General features: G+C 39.7%; 1 protein-coding gene across 1 annotated transcript in view; it reads right to left on the bottom strand.

Annotated features, from left to right (window-relative positions):
* Positions 1-12,183, bottom strand: part of SLC25A12 (solute carrier family 25 member 12) — a 100,989-nt gene that overhangs the window by 7,803 nt on the left and 81,003 nt on the right. The gene's annotated exons all lie outside the window — the stretch shown is intronic.

Genomic DNA, 12,183 nt, shown 5'->3' on the forward strand with positions numbered 1-12,183 from the left:
ACTAATAAACTCATTTGGAAAACAAAAGTGAAGCCAGATGTGGCAGCTGGTGTTCCAGTGAAAGGGGAAGAGATGGTAGGAGATTGACTGGGATCTTCTACCAAGCTGGAGCTAAAATTCGGATCTACATAGCTTCTTTCCTCTTCTCAAGAGCAAGCAATCTCCTTAGTTCACCCACTTGCTGCCACTTTCCTGGAGTGTAGAGCAATTAACACAGAGGTGTTTTTGCCCCACGCTAGTCAAAGGTGGAAAGTCTCCTCTGGTTCAAATTCTAAAATGGATTATCCTGAACAAAACTCTGCAACTACATCCACACAAAAGAAGATAATTTGGAAGGACAATTGCAGTATCACTTCAAGACCAAACTAGAAACACCGTTCAAGACAGAGATGGGAAATGGAGCATCTAGTTATCACAAGTACAAGAGAGGGCAAACCAAGGCCACACTCCACACTCACCCCTGGTGAGCGACCACAGATATTTAAATTGAGATAATGAAAAACAGTGGAAACAGTGTCAGACTTTATTTTTTTGGGCTCCAAAATCACTGCAGATGCTGAATGCAGCCATGAAATTAAAAGACGCTTGCTCCTTGGAAGGAAAGTTATGACCAACCTTGATAGTATATTAAAAAGCAGAGACATTACTTTGCCAACCAAGGTCCATCTAGTCAAGGCAATGGTTTTTCCCGTGGTCATGTATGGATGTGAGAGTTGGACTGTGAAGAAGGCTGATTGCCGAAGAATCGATGCTTTTGAACTGTGGTGTTGGAGAAGACTCTTGAGAGTCCCTTATACTGCAAGGAGATCCAACCAGTCCATTCTAAAGGAGATCAATCCTGGATGTTCATTGGAGGGACTGATGCTAAAGCTGAAACTGCAATACTTTGGCCACCTCATGCGACGAGTTGACTCACTGGAAAAGACTCTGATGCTGGGAAAGGTTGGGGGTGGGAGGAGAAGGGGACGATGGAGAATGAGATGGCTGGATGGCATCACCGACTCTGTGGACATGAGTTTGAGTGAACTCCGGGAGTTGGTGATGGACAGGGAGGCCTGGCGTGCTGTGATTCATGGGGTCGCGGAGAGTCGGACACGACTGAGCGACTGATCTGATCTGATCTGAATGAAAGTGTATCTGCACGGGAGAGGGGAGATCTGTTGGGGGGAGGGGAGAGAATATTTAACAAAACTGCTACCAACTCCTTTTTTGGTTTCCATAAGAAAAAAAGTGTGTGTGTGTACACATATGGATACATAAAAATAAACAAAAGTTTAAAAACATAAATATATATACATTTCCATTCATGAAGTGAAAAAAATCTCATTTGCACATTGTCATCTTAAGTGTAGCTGTTTACAGTATATAATCAGAACCACACTCGTACAATCATAATTACATTACATAATCATAACTTGACTGTAATAGCATGTCACATGTGAAACAGGTGCCTCATTGGGCACTGGAATTCCACAGGTATAGAAGGACTATAAACAACACCATAAAGCCCACAAGCAACATTCATGCCACTTCAATACTCCACCTTCACCCATATTCCTGTTCATTTTTCTAAAACCCACAGCCCTCCAGACCCCGTTTCCAAGGGGCAGCAGAAAGTCCCAGACCATTCTCCTAACTGACTAGGGGCTGTAAACCAACAAAACACTCCTGTTCTCACCCTGATCCCTCATTCCTATCAACACCCACAACTGCCAACACCGACAGAAGATTCCTTTCCTCCTGGTGGGAAGTTGATGGCCCTGGATTCCTCAGGGCCCTAACCCTCTTTCTTTCCACCACGTACTGAGGGTGCAGCAATTTGCTGTCTCTCTCTGGATTTCCTGCACCTCCCAAATCTACGCAACCCAGACCACTGCACAAGGGCTCCTGAATGGCGACTGACCCAATTTTACATGTTGACTTGCCCCTGCTTCTGTCTCTTAATCTGTTGCACCGCAGGCAGGAGAAAGTATTTCAATGTTCCAATCTAAGGAAACAATACTCTGAAAAGGATTGCTGGGTGAAAAATTATGTTAAAATGATAATCCAAGTAATTGCTCCTGTAGCTAGTATTAAAGACCAAACCAATTACAAAAGTTTACTACTTCCTTGAAACCTCTTGTTTAAATAATGGTTGCAAAGACTATCTCTGGGAAAATGAGCTTTATGTTCTAAACTAAAGCAGATTAAAAAAAAAAAAGCATAAATTTTTATTATAATCCCCCAAATTTGCCACCACCGGATGATGTCAACCCCTGGGTTCTACTCATTAAATATGGACGTTATGTTTAAATAAATACAAAGTTCTTTCATGTTTTTAATCATGAGTAAATTATAACATCCTGCAGAGTAGGAATACTCCAAATAGCACTGTGCCCTCAACCACACAGACACAGTTTCCTCCTCCCCTTCTGTCTCTCACAGACCCTTCTAGAAATAACTGTCAGTTTAGTGAAGTCTGTATTTAACAACTCTCCAAATTTCTTTCTACATGAACATGTAACAGGCTTTCAATTAAAACAGTACAACTAAAAGAAGGAAAACACAAACACGTTAACCATTACACGCCTTTAAGACCTGTTAGCCAGCACCTGGACTGCATATACAAAAGGGGCCATACAGTCAAAGCTACGGTTTTTCCAGCAGTCTTGTACAGATGTGAGAGTCGGACCATAAAAGAGGCTTTCCTTTCAGCTTTCTTGCATCAGTTAGAAAGAATTGATAACTTCGAACTGTGGTGCTGGAGAAGATTTGACAGTCCCTTGGACAGCCAGGAGATCAAACCAGTCAATCCTAAAGGAAACCAACCCTGAATATTCATTGGAAGGACTGATGCTGAAGCTCCAATACTTTGGCCACCTGATGCGAAGACATGACCCACTGGAAAAGACCCTGATGCTGGAAAAAATTGAAGGCAGGAGGAGAAGGGGGCGACAGAAGATGAGATGGTTGGATGGCATCACCAACTCAAAGAACATGAGTTTGAACAAACTCAGGGAGATAGTGAAGGACAGGGAAGCCTGGCATACTGCACTGCCTGGCGTCACAAAGTTAGACACGACTGAGCAACTGAACAATAACAGCATATACCAAGTCTCATCAACACATTGGACACAATCACAAAACTAAACATATAAGTATTTATGTTCATATATATGTAAAATCCATGAAATATAACAAGTGAATGTGTAAACAATGAAATGACACTATAAGCAAGGCACACACCTATGTGTTTGTTTCACACCTATGTATGTACTCTACTATGATTGAAGGAGAAAATTTCTACCAATTTCATGATCTATATATTCTTTAAAAATAATCACTTTTAAGAACTTTACGACAGACTTAGGCATATATAGACCATATCCAGATGAAAAGGAACAAGACCCTGTGGGATCCTTTCTGTCTCCTGTTTTTGGTTTGTAGGAAATAGGCTTCCTTCAGCCTCCCTGACCTTCCCTGAGTTCCAAAGGACAGATTCAAAGAGTTGCTTTTCAGGAAAGGGAGGGAGCAAAAGCCCAGAGATGAAGCAGGAGCAGTCTAGTAACAACAATGCAGCCGGGAGCCAGGGTTCTGGTTCCTCCCCAAGAAATATACATAACAAATTACCTTTGACTTCTATAGGAACTGAGTCCCCCATGCAGGTGGAGGATGGTGACTTCAGGCTTAGGACGACTGCAGGAGCACTTCCCTGTTACCTCACCACTGACTCTGTACACAGTGGAAGATAATGAAGACTGATCCCCCTCCCCAAATGATTCTCCCTTTAAAAACTTTCACGGTTGAGCAGAATCTTTGAAGTTGGTTTTTGGACACGAGTCTGCCTTCTGCCCAGATTGCTGGCCTCCTGAATTAAGCAACCTTTCCTTTTCTAACCCACACTTACTTCTCAAGCACTGGCTTTCAAGATGCAAGCAGCCAAGCCTGAGTTCAATAACACAGAAACACTGAATAATAAAGATTGCTATCTAATTTGTCTAAAACTTTGGGTACGTTATAACACTTGAAGGAAAACACACAAGGCAAATATGCACTGTCCTTTTTTAAGCTCTGAGGTTAATCACTATCATACATATTAAACTGGGAACAGGGAGAAGGGGGAATAAAATCTGCAACTAATTCAATTACTCTGATAAGAAATCTAGCGACAAAGAACAAGATTATGATGTTATCACATCCTTAACTGTTTCCCCTCTGAGAAACAAACACACCAGGAAAATATCATTTCTCCTCTATTTTAAGACTCTACTGATTCTGATATCATGAATTTAACAACATATTCACAGGGAAAAAAACACTGCTTACAGTAAATATAATCACTGAATATACAGAATTTCAGATGTGTTAAAGTGTGAAATAAAAATACAGTAACTTTTCAATTAAAAAAGTATCTGTATTTTTACAAGTAGGCTGACATTTGCTATTTTTAAAACCAACAAAATTAGACAAAAAAATTAAAATGACCAATAAGTAAATATTTAAGCATAAATAATTCCATGCTCTTACTCAGTCTATAACATTAGGTAATAAAATCATGCTAAGTGACATAAACAGAACATAAAACATTAGGCACCCATTTATCACAAATATGTCAAAATTTAGTTAAGTTTATCAAAAGCAGAATAGCTTAGATGAAAACATTGGTTGCACCCCCGGGAGGAGAAGTAAATAGCTAGGAGAAAGAATTTGCAAAGCATATGCCATTATATCTTTTAAATTCTGAATCAAATGAATGCACTAACTACTCAAAAACAAAAAACAAGCCCCACCCCTACCACCAGAAATAAGAAACAGAACTGTTCTTAGAAGTCTTTTTACAGACCAGGTCCTCTCTCATACATGCTTCCCCACGGTAAAGCTGGGAATTTATATACTTTAGATGCATTTGAAAAAACTAGTTAGCCCTAGTTATCTGTGGATCCAAAATTTTTAATAGGCTTATCTACCTAGGCATATATGGACATCAAAAAAAAAAAAAAATCAAAGTAAAGCTAGTGATCTGAAATAAAAGACACAGATAAATAAAACTTCAGGTTAAAACATGATGATACAAAGCTATGTAGTCTTTAATGAACACTGTGTAATTTGATGTCTTCCTACCTTCCTACCTTGTACTTGTGTTAACTAGCATACCATTTCATACAATAATACCTTTGGTGAATTTTTTCACTCATCAAATCACCAAAATTAATTTCTAACCTCTAACTGCTAAACTTCCCTCTCAAACTTGTTGTTTATTGTTTTAAAGAGATGCAAGCATTAATGTTAAACTGACTTAGATGCTTCCATTTTTCAGTATTGTCATTTCTTTGTTCCAGAACTGAATTACAAATGACATAATGAGACAGAACAAATCTCATTTTGAATGAGGCTTACCCACATTCAACAGAAAATAGAGAATGGAAATATCCTCTTGTGTTGCATAATTTTTTAATGAGAAAATAAACCAGCTTTAGTTATTAAAGCTTTAGTGACTTCCCTGGTGGCTCAGACAGTAAAGAATCTGCCTGTAATGTGGAGACCCAGGTTCGATCCCTGGGTCAGGAAGATCACTTGGAGAAAGGAATGGCAACCCACTCCAGTATTCTGGCCTGGAGAATTCCATGGACAGAGGAGCCTGGCAGGCTACAGTCCACGGGGTCGCAAAGAGTTGGACATGACTGAGCGAATAACAGACAAAGCTGACAGCAAAAGTTAGGAGAAAAGGATGTAACACTGAGACGTCACCACTCACCTTTGATGTGCCTGAGACCAAGGGGCTGCACACAGGACCGGGCCTGTTCGACCTGCCTGCATAATCCTGCCCAGGGGCAAAGACCACAAAGAGGCTGGGGATCCAGCCACGGTGGCATGACCCCCACCCCCACCCCCAACCCCCATGTACCAAGTCCCCTGTTTACTTCCCTCTTTGATCTGTTGTCTCTTATAGTTTGAAACTATTTCCCTCCAACTGCCAAATGTCCAATCTAAACCATTTTATAAAGTCTTCCCTTACAGAGACAAATGAAAATCTAACTTCAATTTAAGGCCATATCAGCTCCTTGAACAGATATACAATACGCATTTAAAACAGCCAGAAAAACAAATAAGCATAGAATTAGTTTTCACTTTGACTCAAGCAGGATGGAGAGAGACAGTGGCTCTGGCTCACAATGCCATCAACCAAGCATTCTTACTTTATAAATCAATGGGAAACACTGTAGATCGCTCTAAAATAGTCCAAGACAGTCATAGTTTAAAAGGAGTGATGATAACTGCCAGGGTGTTCAGAGATATGAACAGATTACACATACTGACATAATATATGTGGACTTTTAATATGTGTGCATATGTATGTGCGTTCATGTAAGTATGCAAGCATAAAGTTGAGACCACACTGGTTCCTGGGGATGAGAGCTGAAGAGACCATTTCCAAACAGCTCTTTATAGAGATCTGCAAGCTCAGCTTGCTGAGAAAGACATGGCTTAGGGAGCTAGTGAGCTACCCCTTCGGGCTCCCAGGAATAGTAAATGCTCCAGCTAACAAGTGGGCCTCTTGGCACACCTCTGTGGGCATGGATATGGTGGTGTGTGTGAGCCCGTGTGCGCACACAGAGGCCAAAGGGAGAAAGAAGAACAGAAAGATTCAGGGTTTGGAAAGCTGTCGACCTATGTGGTTGTTAGCTTTGTAACCACAGATAGGTCATAACCTTTTCATCCCTTGGTTTCCTAATATGACAACAGAGACGCCATCACCTACCTTATCCACCTCACACGGCTCCTGTGCAGTAACTAAGGCAGGGGCACCACACCGACTGGCAGCAAGACACACGGGAAGCGATGTGGTGTTCGCACAGGGCGATGGGAGCCCCTGCAGCACACTGCGGCTGTCAGTCCTTTGCTGAGCAATACATACATTTTGAATTTTACGACTTTTATCCTTTCAGAAGTAGGTAAATGTGATCATTTACCTGAAAGAGGTGAATGTGATCAGTTAGGTAAGTGCTCTGTGCTGTGCCTAGTGGCTCAGTTGTATCTGACTCTTTGCGAGTCCATGGACTGTAGGCCGCCAGGCTCCTCCGTCCATGGGGATTCTCCAGGCAAGAATACTGGAGCGGGTTGCTATGCCCTCCTCCAGGGGATCTTCCCAAACCAGGGATCGAACCCAGGTCTCTCACACTGCAGGCGGATTCTTTATTGTCTGAGCCACCAGGGAAGCCCAAGAGTACTGGAGGGGGTAGCCTATCCCTTCTCCAGGGGATCTTCCTGATCCAGGAATCAATCCAGGGTCTCCTGCATTGTGGGCTGATTCTTTATCAGCTGAGCTACCAGGGAAGCTCCTAAGAGCTCTGGCTAGAGTTTAAAAACATAAAAGCAGATACTTAGCCAGAGAGATCATTAGAAAATACATATAGGTCAGTCCCTTTAGACTTTTCAAGGGACTTCTCTGTTGACTCAGAGAGACACTAAATTTTTTCCCACCTAGGTTTATGGACATGTCTAAGAAATGCACATAATCCTTTTCTTTCATAAAACCACTGCTGCTGCTGCTGCTGAGTCACTTCAGTCGTGTCCGACTCTGTGTGACAGAGACCATTAAGATAATAAGCAAGTCACAGACTGGGAAGAATATTCATAACACATGTATCTGACAACAGACTGTATCCATGGTGTCTACAGAACTCCTACAAATCAACAGTAACAATGAGTAACCTAAGAAAAACAGGTAGGAGACTGGAACAGATAATTCACCAAAAAAGATAAACAGCCAATAAACACATGAAAGCATGCTCAATATCTTCAGGCATCAGAGAAATGCAAATTAAAACCACAAAAAGATGTCATTTCAGACCAAGCAGAACAAATAAAACAGACTAAAAACACCAAACATTTTGAGGACGGGGAGTAGCTGGACTATCTGTACACCGCTGGTGAGACCGTAAAGTGACACACCCACGCCAAGGAGCCAACTGGCAGCTTCTGTTATAATAAACTGAATATACCTCTACCCGAGTCTACTCTGGGGAGTAGCTGGTACATCTGCACACCGCTGGTGAGACCGTAAAGTGACACACCCACGCCAAGGAGCCAACTGGTAGCTTCTGTTATAATAAACTGAATATACCTCTACCCGAGTCTACTCTGGGGAGTAGCTGGAATATCTGCACACCGCTGGTGAGACTGTAAAGTGACACACCCACGCCAAGGAGCCAACTGGCAGCTTCTTTTATAATAAACTGAATATACCCCTACCCAAGTCTACTCTGGGGAGTAGCTGGAACATCTGCACACTGCTGGTGAGACCGTAAAGTGACACAGCCATGCCAAGGGGCCAACTGGCCGCTTCTATTATAATAAACAGAATACACCTCTACCCGAGTCTACTCTGGGGAGTAATTGGAATATCTGCACACCGCTGGTGAGACTGTAAAGTGACACACCCACGCCAAGGAGCCAACTGGCAGCTTCTTTTATAATAAACTGAATATACCTCTACCCGAGTCTACTCTTGGGTAACAAACGATGTTTATAACAACCTTATTTATAATAGATAAAAACTGAAAACAACCCAAAATGTCCTTCAATAGAAGAATGGAAAGCAAATTGTAGTTAATTCATACTATGGAATAATGCTCAGTAAAATTAAAACAAACCAATACTGATACCCACACAAGGATGTCTCTTGAAAACACTTTATTCAGCAAAAGAGGCCAACCATAAAAGAAAGCATTTAGTATGAGTCTGTTGATATGAAATCCAAGAAGAAACAAAACTGTTAACAGAAATCAGAACAGTGGCTGCTTGGGGGACGGGAAGCATGACTGACTGGAAAGAGGCATGAATTAATTTCCTGAGGTGAAATGTTCTTCATCTCACTCTTGAGTCCTGATTTCATGGGTGTATACAATTGTTAAAACTCATTAAGCTGACATCTAAGATTGTTTTATATATTATGTACCTAAATAACATATATATTCAGATATATGTTAAATTATTACAATATACATCCATATAATATTTTTCAAAAGAGAAAAGCCACTACAAAGTTGAATGGACTCATCTAGATTTAGTTTGATAAATGGACAGGTCTTGATTTGATTTCCTAAGATAGTATTGTAGAACAAAAAGAGTTGATCTTAAAATTAAAATACGTGGGAATACATGAAAACTGCAACATATATTAGCTGTGTGATCTGAGGTGAGAGGTAGACTTTCTGAGTTTCTGTTCTTCATCTTCCCATTTTATAGGAGATGATAATAGTGTATGTGAAAGTACTTTGAAAAATTCTGAGTTGACATAGTATTATTCTGCACACAACAGATTTATGTCTGATATGGACATATATATAATGTGTGTATATACTTATACATATATAAAGAGAGACTTTTTTTTATAGAAAAATAAAAACATACAGCCTGATAAGGATGGCTTACCTATGGGAACAATGAGAAAAACTATTTGAAGCCTGTTGTTACATATACATTACTCATACGCACCCACAACAGATATTTACTGAGTGACTGTACCCACATGTATACACTCTTATCCCATCTCCACCTAAAAAAGGGTGGAGAAATTATTAAATCTAAAATTCAAGTTATAGAAACAACAACAAAAAAAACATGCAATCACACCTAAACCATAAATTCTGAACTAGTGTTTCTTGAGAAGACTTTAATACAAATATAAAGTAAGTTTGGTTAATGTTCATGAGGAAGATTTAAATTAGGAAAATGCACACACTGTTAGTGAGAAGCTCCACTGTGATTTTCTGCTGCCCTTGAAATCAGTGAGGGCTGCCTGCATTTCCAATCAGGAAGTCAGAGTTAACAAAACTTGGACCTGGTTTAAAAAATACTGCGCGTGCATGTGTGCCCATGTCCGCGGACATGCACACGATCATGTGTATAAAAACATTAAGAGGAAATATAACAATATGTTGATGATAAAAAATAAAACCTTCATTTGGTAATATCTCTGCTCAAAGCAAAATACTGCAAAATAAGGTTAAAAAATTGTGTGAAAGATCAAAGAGCTAAATGTAAGATATAAAACTATAAAACCCCTAGGAGAAAATAGAGGTATAAATCTTTATGATCTTGGATTAGTCAATGACTTCTTAGATATGACATGAAAAGAACAAACAACAACAAAAAATAAAGGTAAGTTGGACTTCATTAAAATCAAAGTTCAATTCCGCAAAAGGACACAGTCAAGAAAGTGAAAATTATCTGGAAATCATATATCTGATAAGGTACACTAAATATATAAAGAACTTCTATAATTCAATAATAAGACAAACAACCCAACTAAAAATGGCCAAATTTTCTGAATAGATTGCTCTCCAAAGATATATAAATGCCAGTACATTCAAGAAAAAATGGTCAACAGTGTCAGTCATTAGGTCACAGTAAGATACCACTACATACCCACTAGGATGGCTATAAAGGACAGATAGTAAGTATTGGCAAGAATGTGGAAAAATAAGAACCCTCATACACTGCTGGGAGGACTGCAAAATGGTGCAGCTACTTTGGAAAATGGTCTCACAGGTCCTCAAAATCCTAATTAGAGTTACCGTATGACCTACCAATTCTACTCCTAAGTATACACACAAGAGAAATGAAAACATATGTCCACAAAACTCTTCACATGAATGTTCAGAGCAGCACTTAATCATAAAGCTAAAAGGTGGAGAAAACCCAAATGTTTAACAACTGATGAATGAATAAACAAAATATGGTATTACCTATATATTATTTATAGGTATTACTTATATACATTATATATAGGTATTAGCTATATATAATTTTGCTGAAATATTATTCAGCAATAAAAAGGCTTGAAATACTGACACATACCACAACATGAATGAACCTTGAAAACACTACTCTGAGTCAAAGGAGCCAGAAAAAAGGCCACATGTTGTTTGATTCCATTTATAAGAAACACCCAGAAATGGTGAATCATTAGAGACAGGGTAGCAGGTTTCTTTGGGGGATAAGAATGTTCTAAAATTGACTATAGTGATAATGGCACAGCTCTATGAATATACTAAAAGCTACTGAACTGTTTACTTCATGTGTGGGGAATTACATGATATATGAAATCTATCTCAATAAAGTTGTTATTTCAAAACTTTTCCTTAAACATAGCAATCACTCGACGAATGAGAGAAAGACTGAAAGACTGAATGGAGTGAGTGAGTGAAGTCGCTCAGTCGTGCTCGACTCTTTGCGACCCTGCAGACTGTGTCCATGGGATTCTCCAGGCAAGAGTACTGGAGTGGGTTGCCATTTCCTTCTCCAGGGGATCTTCGGGATCGAACACGGGTCTCCTGCATGCTTTACCATCTGAGTCACCAAATTACAGATTTAGAGACAGAAGTGGTTTGCATCTCAATTTTTCCATTTACTAAGTGCTTGATTTCACTGAGCTTTTAGTTTCTTCAACTGTATTAATAGCTGGGAATAAAAAAGAGATAATGCCTATAAAGTGTTCAGTCTAGTACAAGATGCTCAAGAAATGGTAGCTATTATGATGAATTATAATCATAAGCATGTACTTTCTTTGGTGACATGTAGAAATGAAGTAAATCACGATAAGAAATTCTACTTTCAAATTACCAGAGTGGAATATGATTAGACTTAAGATTAAGTTTATCTGGTAAGAATGGTCAGAACTACCCTTTTTCTATGAGATATACACATATCTTAAGTCTGGTTCCTTGCACAGGAGGAAACTCTAAATCTTTCTCAGCCTTGACAGCTTGTTGAATGAGAAAGAATAAATGAAAGAAAGAGAATGAAAACATACCAAATATGAACAGCAATACAGTATACTAACGCATATATATAGAATTTAGAAAGATGCAAATGATAACCCTGTATATGAGACAGCAAAAGAGACACAGATGTATAGAACAGTCTTTGGGACTCTGTGGGAGAGGGTGAGGGTGGGATGATTTGGGAGAATGGCATTGAAACATATATATTATATGTGAAACGAATCACCAGTTCAGGGTCGATGCATGTTACAGGATGCTCAGGGCTGGTGTGCGGGGATGAACCAGAGGGAGGATAAGGGGAGGAGGGAGGTGGGAGGGGGGTTCAGGAAAGGGAACTCATGTACACCCAGGGCGGATTCATGTCAATGTATGGCAAAACCAACCAATATAATATTGTAAAATAATTAGCCTCCAA

The sequence above is a fragment of the Moschus berezovskii genome, chromosome 2 (genome assembly GCF_049115385.1).
Source record: "Moschus berezovskii isolate FMDL1 chromosome 2, NW_MosBer_1.0, whole genome shotgun sequence".
NCBI lineage: Eukaryota > Metazoa > Chordata > Mammalia > Artiodactyla > Moschidae > Moschus > Moschus berezovskii.